This window comes from Nipponia nippon, unplaced genomic scaffold (assembly GCF_047370975.1).
Source record: "Nipponia nippon isolate SJK-2023a ecotype South Korea unplaced genomic scaffold, ASM4737097v1 scaffold_9, whole genome shotgun sequence".
Classification (NCBI taxonomy): domain Eukaryota; kingdom Metazoa; phylum Chordata; class Aves; order Pelecaniformes; family Threskiornithidae; genus Nipponia; species Nipponia nippon.
The window spans coordinates 3604295-3618685 of record NW_028262413.1 but is presented as its reverse complement, the minus strand read 5'-3'; positions in this window follow the sequence as shown (position 1 = coordinate 3618685).

The window sequence follows — 14391 nt, the reverse complement described above, 5'->3', positions numbered from 1 at the left end:
ATCCTGTTCACAGAGCCATCTTGCTGGCAGGATGCGGACAGCAGATCTGAACGTGCCCCGTGGCATGCTAATAAGCCAGGAGGATTTGAGGAGGAGGGTTCTGGACAGGCCTGGGTGCCCGCAGGCTCACATGGGGGGAGGTGAGCATGCCTGTCTTCAGGATGACCCAACAGAAGGTCTCCACAATCCTGTTGTCCTCCTCACCCTCTTCCACCAGCACCTCTCCAAGGAGAGAAACCCTTGTACAGCCAGCAGTTTTATCAGGGTGTCCTTTTTTAATGTTTGAGCTCCTTTATGGTAATAGGGGAGGAGGTGGGTAGAAGAAGGGATCCATCTGGCACTTGGAGAGGGACTCAGTAAGTTTTGCAGGGGTCCTAATTGCTGTGGGATTTGCTGGCAGCCACAAACTGAACTCTAATACAGAGAAGCTTCCTCCTATGGTTAAAGAGATCATAAAGGACAGGTGTAGAAAAAGAAGTCTGTAATACTACAAGAGTCTCTGGGTAGCTTGAAGACACGAAGGAAAGACCTTGCAGCCTAGACCAGTCACTATGGTGGTCTAAATTAGAAGAGGGACGTATCCAGTCAAATGAGTAGCTCAGAAGTGCAAGGGGCAATTGATACCTCTCTAACCACACTGGATGTTAGCAGTGTTCTCCCCAAAATATCAGCCCAGGCTAATGAAGTTGTCTCATGTTATTTGCACACACGCTGAAATCACACAATCCAGTCTAAGGATTATAAGACAATGACTATTGTAAATGTAAGATCATGAACAGGGTCTACTATTTGTCTTCAAAGCAATTTTGCTATTAGAGAGGGAGAAGAAAACAAATCAAGCAAATTATATTTGTTTTAAAATGATCAATCTCCTCATCTGACTCATTTGGCCAGTTTCCATGCTTGCCGGGTGTGACTGCCTGTATAATTCTCCATTGTTTCTAATGACCTGTTCAGACTCGGGTTAATTGACCCACTCAAACATCTTTTATTAGCCTTCTTATTTTAATAAAAAGCACTTGTGAAATTTATAAATACTAAGATGAATCAAGATAAAAAATACAGTTAAAGAAAGTTCTTATTTAGCTGTTTCCCCCCTTGCTTTTCTCTGGGTAATGGCTACAAGTGGGCAACTGGCAGTAAAGGAAGATATAGTGCAACACGAAGGTTTCCTAATTGCTCCTTGTGATTACAAAGAAGAGGCACAGCCAATAGCTGCACCTTCATCAGAAGGGTATTAATTCAAAGCCCATTGTGTTTATGGCTGTTTTGGATCAAGCCTTGAGATCATTTTAAACCTGGGGTAAATACCTGAAAAATGGGTAATTAACAGTCCCTGATGAAGGTACTTTCTTGACGACCTGAAGCCATAGGTGGAGCATTGGAAGGCATGGGAGGTGTTCAATATTTAACTTTCTTGCAAGCTGGGAGAACAACATTTAAATTAGTAATAAACTCACTGGCACCTCCAAGCAAGGCCAGTGGCTGGAAAGACAGAACTCCCATCAATTTTCCTTGAAATACCTGTTGGAGAAACTCAGTATTCAATCGAAATCCCTCCTGAAGTTCACTGAAACTTTTCACTCCCCAAAATCCACTGTGGGGGGAGGATTTGTAATGTATGTAACTTGACTGTGTCTTTTATATTGGCTACATGCACACACTACGTTAACTCAGTAACTGCTTGGAATTGCACCTAGGAAGCAAGCCGTCAACTCAAAAAGACCTTTCTCTGCAGGTGTTCAATAGATGATGCAAAAGCCATTCACTTTGATGTCTACGCTCAGCCCTGCTCAGCTTGCCAGGTGCCTGGACCTAGCAGCAAATAGGGCCAGAGGTGGTGGCTATCTTAAAAGACCATCAGATTGAGGGTGAGGTAAAAAGATGGTTAAGACAGGCACACCAAAACCAAGCCTTTGGAGGCAGCACCTCCAGGGTAGCTCAGCGTATCCAAGTAACTGATGGGGATGGCCAGCATCTAGGCTTGACAGACACATGCTTAGACATTCATTCAGACTCCTTTTCTTCTCACTCAATGCCTCATTCCTATGCTAAAGCACTCTGAATGGGCGAGTATGGCAAAATTAGAGGGCACTGTAGGAGCGAGAGAGGGAGAACCAGGTAGTGGCACCTTGGGGAGAGAGAGAAACATGTCCAGAGTATGCTGGGAGGGCTCTGCTCAGAAAAACCCTGGGGAAGTCTGCAGCCAGCCCTGTAATTGTGACAGTCAATAATAAAGCAGGAGCACTGTAGAAGACAGGTGATCCAGAAGAAGCTCAGGGATTAAGGAGAAAGCTTTGCAGAATTTTTCAGACACCATCAGGTGTGCTTTAATATCAGCCAGTGCTTCCTGGAAAAGAGTGAACAAATAATCTGGTGTAAAACAATTCTTCCCATTTTGCCACATTTTTCTACTTAGCTTTTAGTATTTTGGGGAATTTTTGATCTTTCAAGTACAATTAAAGGGACTGGGAGGGGGGGCTCTGTTCTTTTCCTCTCCACAGGTTCCAAGTTGAATTAGCTCAGTTTTCAAGTCAGTTTCTTTGTTTTAATAAGATTGCAGGCATATGTTTCAGGGTTTTATACTAACATAATTATGTATATAGATCAATAGAAATGCATATTATGAAGGTACACAAGTACACCTTATAAAGGATACATGTTTTTCATACGGCAATCATTACATACAGCTTAGCATTTTGGTGATTGACACAACATTATTATAACTAAATTGGAAAGCATCTTTTTCTGTAGCACCTGCCTCGCCGTTTGTTGCAGGGAAGACGAATGGGAGTTGTGAGAGTCCCCACACTATCCCTTTCCCCTTTCTTCTGCATTAATGCTCTGAAAGGAGAGAAGGCCCCACAGAAAGCAAGAGTGGGCTAATCTTTAATTTGGAGTCTGGTTTTAGATGTCTTTATGCCTGGGCCATGTGTGCACCAAGACACGTCAGGCTGCACGGCTTTCACTTCTTGCCTGCATTAAGAGGTTGCACATACTGGTAGAAATCAGTGGGCAACAGGACATCCTCCTGAAGTGGAGGACACTGCAGTTCCCATTGAATTGTGCCCTGAATGCTGGCAGGTACAACCTGTGACTCACGTCCACCTGGGGACAGCAGTGCTTATTTTAGCACTGGCGTTAGGGGGTCTCTTGCAGCCTGCTCTCTTTGCTCGCTGCAACTCCTCTCCGCTCTATCTGTTTCCAGCCAGTAGTATGGATGGCCTTTTTGGCAGGGTTATCATTCTCTGTGGTACCCTGGAGCCCAGGATACATTTAGACACTGTAATAATACTGATAACGATAATAATAAATAAAGCTAGAATCTTGGGAGGACATTTATTTTAATGATTCCAGCTCTGCCTGTTACATTCAGAGGTAATATCAGCTATCTGTCTACGTCTTCTTTAATCTGGCCAACTAATTTGAGGTAGTATTTATCACATAAAGGCTCTGGGTATTTGCAAATGCCTCTTCTGTCCATTCATAAGACTCAAAACTTGGATTTCCTGAAGCAGAAGATCCCCAGGGCTAACTAGCCCAGGCTTGAAGCATTTTCAGTTTTGAGCTCTATCCTGCAAGTGGTGAGCACTTCTCCCTGGTGCTGGGCTTGTTCACCACTCCCAACATTGAAGGAGAACCTAGAGGTTAATACAGGAGTCGAGCACGAATACAGTGATACATATCCAAATATTCTCCCATCCTCCAGCTCTTCATGGTTCAGGGATGGATTGAGCCAGAGATGCAATGTCTTCCTAGTTAATAACCCAGGTGGACTCCTCTTCTATGAACGTGCTCGTTCCCTACACAAACTTTAAGTATTCAGAATTTCCTGTGGGAAGGATTTCCACAGCTTATCCATACATCGGTCTGAGAAAAGCACCCAGGTGCTCACCTCATTTGGTGTCTCCTTGTTCCTCTCTTGGAAAAGACGGGGAGTGCTTGGTCCCCCTGGTTTGCAGAGCTCACCGTGAAAAGATTTAAATCTGGCAGCAGATGCCTGCACCTCTGTGGAAAACCCACTGAGCCCTCATGCATCTTACAACAGCCTGAGAGACATGTCGAGGGGAATTACTGGGCAACATCTCATCTGCACTATATCTCTTAAGAAGGGTCTTGGTGAGCGGTTCAGAAACAAGCATCTTTCAGAGGACTGAGGCCTCCTTTTTTGCCTAACAGGTTGTGCTCTCACGCTCTTTCTCTCGCCTTGTCATCCAGGGTGATGACTCATGCAAATGAAGAGCAGCTGAACTTAAATAAGAAAAGTCCTTAGGGACTATCAAAGGGCACAGAACCTGGGGAGAGGGAGGGAAAAATCTATTTGCGTAGTCATCATGACAGTCACCAGAGCAACAAACAATTATGTTCTTCCCTGCTGATGAATTAACAACGCTTCAGCTGCAGTATCTGCTCCGCAGTCTCTATCCAGAAGAGTCAACCAGGCCTTCAGGTCTTTAACTAGCACTTGCAAAAATCCTCGAAAAGAGGGGAACTTCACTTTAGAGAGAGTCTGTCCTCCCTCAGGGCGTCCCTGGAGAGATAACTCCTCAACTCACCCACTTGGCTAACAAGTGTCAGTGCTACTCTGTGCAAAAACTCCTCAAGGTGAATGCATCTGATAGGAACATACACAGATGCAAAGCCACACAAAGGAAATCTTTGTTTCCTGCAGAAGGAAAAAAAGGGTGTATGTGCATGGGAGAGTGCCCTTTCTTGTCCTTCATTCCCCCATCTTCTTTGCAAGCTTGAACTCCTCGAATAAAAAGGGACAGTGTTGGAATGGTGTCTCTAGGTCTACAAACGCAGGCTTGTTTATCAACATGTAGCTAAATCACTACTGAAACACCATCTTAATTAATAACATGACCTTGTTAAAAATGGCATCTAACTGTACGTGCTAATTCCTGCTTATTTCTAAGTCGTGTTTGCTCCCTATTCCCAGTAAAAACAAGTGTTTACTTATCATCTCAGCTCCACAGAGTGCAAAGGCAAGTGATCCTGTTATCTTCCCAATTGCACAACCTCTGTTGATGGCATAAGGCATGGAAAAAGCAGGGCTTAATTTTTCCAAGTCCCAAGCAGAGTTTCCAATGACCACTCTTAGGGAGATCATCTGCCAGCCCAGGGCTTGGCTCTTTTAGTTCTGCGAGTGGCTTGAATGAGGCTGAAGATCGCATCCCTGCTGGTGATTTTTCCTTGCTGTCGTTTGCAGGATTCCCAGCCTCAGAGAAGCAGGTCTCCCTCTGCACCAGAGCAGGGGCCATGTATGGGAGTGGGACATGTGGGGTTCCCTCTCTGGGACCCCATGGGTCTCCTGCAGTCCCAGACTAAACCCTAATTCACAATACTGTCTCCTGAGAGCATATCTTCCTAGAGAACCTGCTGCTCTGGGAGCCTTCCCATGGGCATGCAACATTCCTCCATTTTAAGGGGGGTGAGTAGAAGAATTGAAATAGCAAAACAAAACTGAGAGATCCTTTCTGTCTCCTGGTATCTTTGCTACTTCATTGCTTTATAATAAATGCACATTCCCAGCTGGCCTGAGGGCCCCTCTCTCCTGCCTGGGCAGAGGTGCTATTCATTCACGGTTCACAGGGGAGGGAAGGAGTCACACACTCTCCTTTCACAGTCATATAGCCCAGAATCAAGAACTCTCCACAAGACACTATCTAATCAAAACCAGACACTCCCTCAGGGCACCATATACATTTAGGAAACAAGGACAGTCAGCCCTCCATGACCAAACTTCTCAATGAAGGAGAGAACACTCCTTTTCCACCACACCCCCCAAGCTTGCTTGAAAAATAAAACAACATTTTCCTCTCCTCCTCCCCAGTTCCCCACGCCCAAGTCTCAACACAAAAACAAACAGAGGAATAGCATGCTCACAGCTCACCCTGGCAGAAACACTGCTGAGGGGAGGCACCTATCTCTAATTCCCTGCTCAAGACAAAGAGACTCTGAACATAACAAATGCGTTTCTTCCTGGCTTCCCCATGGTGGGGCTGAGGGAGGACATCCACAAACAAGGCAGCAACTGCGACTAGCAAGATGAGAGAGACGACGAGGGAGCAGGATTCCTGGGTTTTGTTTCCGGTCCTCCCACTGCTCACTGTAGGGAGCGTGGATAAGTCATGCTTAACCTCCCTCCAACACAGTTTATTTAATGCCATCTGGGTTTATTTTTGCAAAGTCTCAAAAACCTCATGCTCACGTTCACTTTGTTAGTGCCCGTGTCTGACATCACACATGCAACAAAAGGTAGCGCTTGCCCATCTCTGAGAACACACGATCCTTGCACATGGCAAAAGAAGACCCCTGGGGTTGCTTGTGGCCTCGGCACGTGGGCTGAGTGAGGTCTGGGGATCCCAAAGAGTGAGCTGGAAGCTGCAATGTAACTCCTGAGGGAAGGGTGTCTGTCATGTCTTGCCAAAAGGTTGACATGTACAAGAGGATCTTGGGAAGAAAGAGATATTGCTCTTGGCTTTTCAGTCATCCAAGGTGTCATCTTCCAACATCTGAATGATGGGGAATGGGTTGTCCATGGGGTAATACTTGTAGGACAACTTGATTTCACGACCGCCAGCTATAAGTTACTTTCCAGTGCTAAAATGTCTGAGGCAGAGGCAGTCTTTTTCATTCTACTTATGTTGTGCCTAAGACGGCGAAGGCCTTAAATCCTGATTACAGCCTCTGAGTACACCCACAGGAAAGACGTTAAGAGAAGCAGCAGGTTTGCAAGGAGCAAAGCCAGAGTCAGACTGTGAGAAGGAAGAGCCACTGAGAATAGGGAGTTAAAACTAATGTGTTATTCCCGGGAGTGTTTTTCCTGCTAAAGCAAAGGGGTACGTAAGGATGGGCCTTAACTCCTTCAGTGTAAAGCACCGTGAAGGATACCAGCCCTGCCACCCCGCTCTCCTGGTCCTTGGTGGGAACCCAGGACTTTCACCCCTCCCTCTCCATTACTCGTGGCTTCTGTGATGCACATGCTGCTTCGGAAGGCAAGGAAGGGGACAGCTCAAAATGGAAAAGAAAGCATTGAAAGGGATGATTACATGTGGGAGAAAAAGAAAAAGCCCACTTTCCTCCTGACAAAAGGAAGCTGCTGGCTGATTGCTTTATGCAATACACAGAGGTTGCTTTGTAACACACAGTTTTCTATCCAGGGTCCTCTTTTAAGTCCTGCAATAGAAGAGGAGGGATAAAGAAAGAATGGAAGTGGATTCAAGGCCTCTTCACAGAGAAATGCCCAGCCCACCTTATAAGGCTTTTATCCACACTTGTAAAAAATAACTAGATCTGGTTGATGCTTACAAAGCTCCCAGGTCTCATTGCTACAAACTACCAAGCCCAGATGGCCATCACGGTTCCCTCTGGAGTCTGCCAACCATCTCTTACCCCCTCTCTTCCTCTCAGTGACTGGGTTTTCTGTAGCCTTCCTTGTACAATGTCACTGTGTCAGGTCAGACCTACGTGGCTGGCCGGTGTCTCCCCACACTGTGAGAAAACAGCCATATTTTTAATGCTACCATCACCTCATCTAGCTAAAAAAGGGCTGGAGGTGAAGAGGTAAGAGCAAGAGTGTATGAAGCAGTAGTAAAGATGATGAGAAAGATATGACCAAATCTGGGAGATTGCACTGGTTTTGGCTGGGGTAGAGTTCATTTTCTTCATAGTAGCTAGTATGGGTTATGTTTTGGATTTGTGCTGGAAACAATGTTGATAACACAGGGATGTTTTAGTTGTTGCTGAGCAGTGCTTACACTAAGTCAGGGACTTTTCAGCTTCTCATACTGCCCTGCCAGCGAGGAGGCTGGAGGTGCACAAGAAGCTGGGAGGGGTCACAGCCAGGACAGCTGACCCAAACTGGCCAAGGGCTATTCCATACCATATGACGTCATGCTGAAAAAAAGACTGAGGGGGTTGGCTGGGGGCGTGCAGCTGCTGCTCAGGAACTGGCTGGGCATCGCTCAGCAGGTGGTGAGCAATTGCATTGTGCATCACTTGTTTTGTATATTCTTTTATCATTATTATTATTTTCCCTTCCTTTTCTGTCCTATTAAATTGTCTTTATGTCAGCCCATGAGTTTTACCTTCTTTCTGATTCTCTCCCCCATCCCACACGGGGGGAGTGAGCAAACGGCTGTGTGGTGTTTAGCTGCCCGCCAGGTTAAACCGCAACAGAGATGTACTAGCTCTGGTGATAGGCAAAACTCCTTCGTTTTTTAACTTTACAACCCTCCAATGACTTCTTTCCTTCTAATGACAACGTTAGTCACACACTCATCAGTCCACGTACTACACTTGGCACATGGGAAGCAGCCGTTCGTGCCAGCTCTCCCTCCAGACCCTGTGTGTCTCTCCAAAGCTATGTCCCTCCAAACCCTCTCATTCCTCACCTCGCACTGAATCCTGTATTTTACACCATCACTCTTCTCACTGGCCACACATAAATTTTCAGTAAAGATTTTAGTTACTGAGAGTGGAAAAGGCAGAAGAGTGTTGTTCTTCTCATGTGTATGAACTGCTCTGTGTTGGCTCCTTTAGGAACCAATCTGGGGTTTCCAAATCCCCCAGCCTGATTTCCAATGCACAATGATTTATAAGTGTCCCCATTGTCTTACCCCTGGACTCTCTTTACATCCTGCTTTTTATTTCAGGGAAGCAGATTTTCTTTTTGAATGATGTGAAAGCATTTGCCTGACATGATGGGAATTTATGAGTTGTGACTTCCAGCTCCTCTCCCAGGGCCATGAAAGTGGTGCGTTGGAGGGGACGAGAAGGGGAGAGCAGTGTTTGCAGACGGAACCGAATGGACACAGCTTCCTGGTGACAGGAGATATTTATGTATTTGCCAACGTTTTAGTATAAAAATAAGGAGAGTTACTGAGGTGTGGGGGGGAGTACGGAAGGAACAGCAAACTCAAACACAGACATCAATCTCCTGCCTGCCTGGGGTGGGGAGCGGAGGACAGACCTCAGTTACCCGTCATTGCAAGCAACAATTACGTAAGGATGCAGATGATGGAAAATTTTCCCGGGCTCCCGCTTTTTTTTCTCAAGGTCTTCTGCCCCAAGACCTTTGCATGGAAAACCGGCTCAAAGTAGACAAGACCTGTGTATGCTAAGGCATTGTCAAAAGTGGTGCAGGAACATGGATAGATGAGGTGGTGTTTTCCTGTGCAGAAAGAAGAGAGAGCAAATCAGGCTTGGTAATACTCTTACGCCCTGGTATCGGAAGGGACTCAGCACCACGACTGGTGGGCATGTTTGTCAACTGCATTATGGGCAGTGACTTGTGTGATTGTTAACTGGCAGCCTTTCACAGCCAGAGTCGTTAGTATTATTAATGTTCAGTCCCATTAAAGAAGTCTTAGGCCGCTTCCCTTCCACTTCTACCCTTTTGCCTTTTCTTTCTCCCTTGCTTCTCTCTTTCTCTCCCCGTGGTGTCTTTCTTCCTGAGCTGTCGCTGCGGATGAGGGCTGAAATTTCTGCCTTTCGGTTCCATTCCACACCGAAGGTCTTGCCCAGGTCAAGAGCCTCTCCAGCTGCATGGGGATGATACTGAGAGCACTTCAGGCTTTTATAGGCTTGGAGAACATCCTTGTTGACTCATGAATTGCTGTTTATGTGCTCTGGCGTGGAATTCAGCCTCCCCTCAAGTGTGTAATGTGTTCCTCCACCACCAGGTTTCTCCCTGAGTTTTGTGGGCAGTAGCTCAGGACCCCACACAAATCCAGCATCTTCACAGCACCTCTGAGAGACAGAGGTGGTGGCACAGAAGGATCAGCCAGGGTTCCCAGGAGCTCAGCACAGAAGAGGGAGGGTGCTAAAAAGGGAAAATCATGTTGTCAAGAAAACTTGAAACAGAACAGAAAGTGTGAATTTTAACTATTTTCTGGGGGGCTTGTTTGCCTCTTCTGTTTTTCACTTGTTTCAGTAACTAGTCATTAAGCATTGGAGTGTATGTATGTGTTCACAAATTGTTTGTGGGTAGTCATTTGGCTTGTACCATTTTGTGCTTTAATTGTAAAGGATGATCATTTTATGGAAGCGTATTTCAGCTTACAGGCCACCCTGAGGATACAGCTGTCTTGTAATTCACAGTGTGTTACTGGTCAATGAAGTCTTATGATATTTATTTTATCTGTAGAAACAAAACTTCATTTTCCAAAAGCTGAACATGTCCCAGCACAAGAAGAGGATTCTGGGTACTCACATTTAGATGCAAGTACCTCTTTGCTGCACCCTTCATGCAAGCGTTCCCAAGGAGGTGGATGAAAAAGGCATGGACATGGGTCACTCAACCCACTGCTGCAAATTCAAGACATCCCCGCCCACCATGTGTTGTATTTGTCTGACAAAAGCACCAGTCAGTTCTCGAAGTCGCACGCGTTCTCCTTAGGGATCTGCAATCCAGTTGCGTTCTTCCCGACACACGTGACCTTGTCACGCCGGCATGGCAGGAGAACAAAACCTTTTGACGGCAGGCTTTATGCTATAAGCTCCCCACGAGAGGCTGAGGAGAAGATGCCTCCTGTGACAAACAGTGCCCGGATAAAAAGGAGAAGCTCTCGACACCGTATGTCTTATTAATTTCCCTGTTTTCACTCGGGCCGTGCATCCTGGAGGAATGATGGGCTGCTGGCTCTGCAGCTACACTGCCCCTTCCATCCTCCCCTCCCACCCCTCTGTTCAAAACCGACCAGCTGTGCGCTGAAGACACAAATAACAGCTCGAGCGAGAGTCAGCGGCAGAGAGACTGGGAAGGAGGGTGGCTGTGTGGCACGCAGGGACTCGAGGCGTGCAGTTGCCACATGAGATCTGAAGCACGCCAGCTGTCGGGACCCACCCCTGCAATCTGCTGGTGCACACAGCACCGCAGACAAGGGCTTTAAAAAGGGAGGAAAAAAACAACACAGTAGCAGTAAAAATTATTTACCCAAAGTTCAGAGACCTGTTATTAATGATTTCTCCAAGACCTGCGTGCCAGCATAGTTATGAATACCCACCCTTTCTCTGCTGCAAGCAAGAGCGAATATGGAGCGAGGCAGCACATCACAAACGGCTTCTGAGCACCGCGGTAGTTCCCTGTCCCCACGGCCCTCCCAAGCAAGGACACGAGCAGAGTGCGTGCAGGGACTGGAAACCTGCGTGCCTTAGAGCCCCTTGAAACCTTTCTGTTTTGAAGCATCTGCCCCCGGATTCCCAGCAGATGTACAAACCTATAGACAGCGTGTGTTTTCTCAGCAGAGCCACAGCCCATAGATGAAAAGCAGTTTCAGATGACTGCAGCTGTGGGGCACAGCAAAGGACTTTCCCACAGAGCCTATTCTACTGCTGTACTGCAGCATACAGTCTGATGGCAGTTACAGTCAACCCATGCTTGTGGGTACAAAAGTGGGCAAGCTAGAGGCTAATTCCCTGACAACGCATGCTCCTCCAGGACTGTGGGGCATCTGCAGCAGACACGCTCAGATAACTCAGCACTGATGGACTTCTTCAATGTATTTATCCTCTAACTCCTCATTAGATAAGGAACATTATAGATGATGAACTGAAGAGGAGAGTCTAAGCAGGGGAAGAGGTGTATGCTGGAAGATTGAACTGGGTAGTTGATCTCTCTGCTCTGAACTGGTCTCCTGAGGAGCCCAGTTCAGCTACTGGAGTGACACTGGTCCTGGGCTGAATCTCGTCTTCACCACGGGGCAGGTCTCCCCAGGGTAAAGATCTTACATTCAACACATGCGGCAAAGCTATTCTGCCAGTGGCCTGCCAATATCTTTTCTAGGGATAAAAAAAAAAAAAAGAAAAAGTCTTTTTTGGAGCAATCTTTCTTTGGCTGAGACTGCCACCCAGGAGTTGTCCTTATCATCGTGTTTGTAGTTCCTGCCTGCCAAACAGGAACTGGATTTTAATCAACAATTTGTTTCCCTTCAGGGCATCAAGCAGTCCTGCTCAGACTTTGGGATGTGACCAACACTCCCCTACCCTTCACTCATACAAATGAGCAGTGCTGTTGCTTAATAGTGATTTCTGAGCAGCTATGAGGCTAAAACTGGCCATTTACACAATTTCCTCTGGGGATACAGGAGACAGGAGGGAAAAGCAAGTCCAGTATTAGGGAAGGCAAGGACTGAAGCCTTGTATCTCTGCTCCAGCTGCTGGGACTCTGGGTGCTAGCATCACCAGCACTCACTGAAGAATATGAGGAAAATAAGTGGCAATAATAACTTTTCAGTTGGGAGCTGAATTCTCTCACTCACGCTTTCCTTTAGGTCCCTTCCAGTTGGGGCACATTTCCCTGAAAATGGGTACAAATTAATCTAGGAATAACACCATGGGACATATCACAGGGGATTACCTCTAAGCAGGTCATAACAAAATGCAAACCAAGAGCTTGCACAGAACAGTACCTACGCAAAGCAATTCCCTCTAAAATGCCTGTTTTCCAGGAACAAAACTTGAGGTGATTATTGTTCTTTTTCTGGAGGGACAGAAAGATGGCTTTGATTCTTTTCTGCAGCATCTTTCACAGCTGGAGGTTGGCTTCCTTGTGGGGGAACCGTTCCTTAGTCCTGTCCCAGCAACCGGCCTAAAAGTCTCTCCGTTGAACACACACGGATTTGGGGGTTGTAGATAATATTTCTGCCTTTTGGAAAGACATGATCACCCTTGCTCATACAGATTATTCTTGGGCAAAGAGACTGGAGCCCTCACCATGGCAGTGTGCTAATTCTCAGTTGTATTTTCAGCTTCCTGGATTTCATCTGAACTTTTCTGTGTAACACTAATGTTATGGAAAATCAGTTGTACTAGACGAGGACCATTATTGTTCTTCAGGTCAAGCAATCAATGCAGTAATTTCCTTCCACTTTAATGCTATTATTTGGCTGTAATCATTTCCAGTTGAGTTTGCATGAGAATCAAGTTGAAACTGCTCCTGGTCACATTTACCTGGAAAATTTTCAAGAGTCTCCTCTAGAAAATCAAGACTTTCTTCCGATGAGCTTTAATTAATGGTGATCATGATTCTGCTACTCTCTGGGCATTTCTTATCTTCCAGAGATATCACCAAAAACACTCAGGGGATAGTGTAACTCACGGTGTATTTCTGCCTGAGAGCTCTCTTGCTATGGCCTTGGATCGCAGCCTGAGCACATTTTTGGTTAACTTTTTAGCAGCAAAGCTAAAACAGAAACAACCCCTCTCTTTTATGGACAGTCACATCAGCCCTCAGTGATTAAGGAAACCCAGAACACTGCCTGGAAAGCAAGGCTCAAAACACTGCCAGTTTTCTTCCATAAATCCTATTCCTTAAACAATACATCCATATATAATAGTTTAAATAAAGCAGGGCCAGATGCAGTCCAGAAACAGAAAGTAGATAAGAAGGATGCCATTATTTAAGGCCTTCCATAGTACAACTAGCATGGCTTATATATTGGTGCAGGGGTCTACAGCCCTTTAATTTTCCTGACAGGTTTATGCCCAGTTATCCCTTCAGAGACTGCTTTTGATGCCTCTTTTGCACTGTGTGATATTGCAAAAGTCATGCAGAACGTCAACACAGATCCTAGCCTTTTTTGACTAAGATGTGTCTTTCCCCAACATGTTGTTGTGTGGGTTGGCAGAAGTGGAGGAGATCTTATGTACAACATATCTGGGGTTCTTAAGTCAGCAAGGGCTAATTCAGGCTATGCATCTGATGTGACTCGATTGTTCAGTATTTTGCTAGGTCTCCAACTAGCTGACAGCAGGATGAGGAGAAACTTTGACCCAGTTTCGTAAAATCATCACAGAGATGTGCTCCAACAGCATCCAAAAGCAGCAGCACTTCATAAAGGCCATTGTTTGCTGAGGTAGACTTGGCCTGGCATCTTTGTGCCTGTTAGAAAGCGCCTTCTGCATCATGAGGACGGTGTCCAAAAGCAGAGGGACTGGTGGAGCAGAAAATTTGAGGCACACTCGGAAAAGCATGGAGTTGACTTTGCTAACCAGGTTTCCCTTGTGCTTAGCAACAGCTCCAGTGGGCCCCTGGGAGTTTTCAGTAGTCGGGAGCCTTGTTCCTTGGCAGAAACATAATGTTGGCTGTTTAGCATGCTGCTGAACCTATAATCTACAGCCAAGCAATGGCAAACGTTGTAGCCAAGTGAACAGCAGGCTTGGAAGGGGGTTGTTTTCGAGGGCTGATTTCCTCTGCCATTTGCAAAAGGGCATCCTGCAGCCAGGCCATATGATTCAGGACTCTGCCTCACCGTGGATGTGCTGCTTCAGTGCTCTGCATGTGTAAAAACCGGCACCACACATGACAGATTCAGGTGACATAAGGTGACTGTTCAGCAGGTGGGTAAGAGGCTCATTAAAATCAAAGAATGTGCAGCCCCAAAG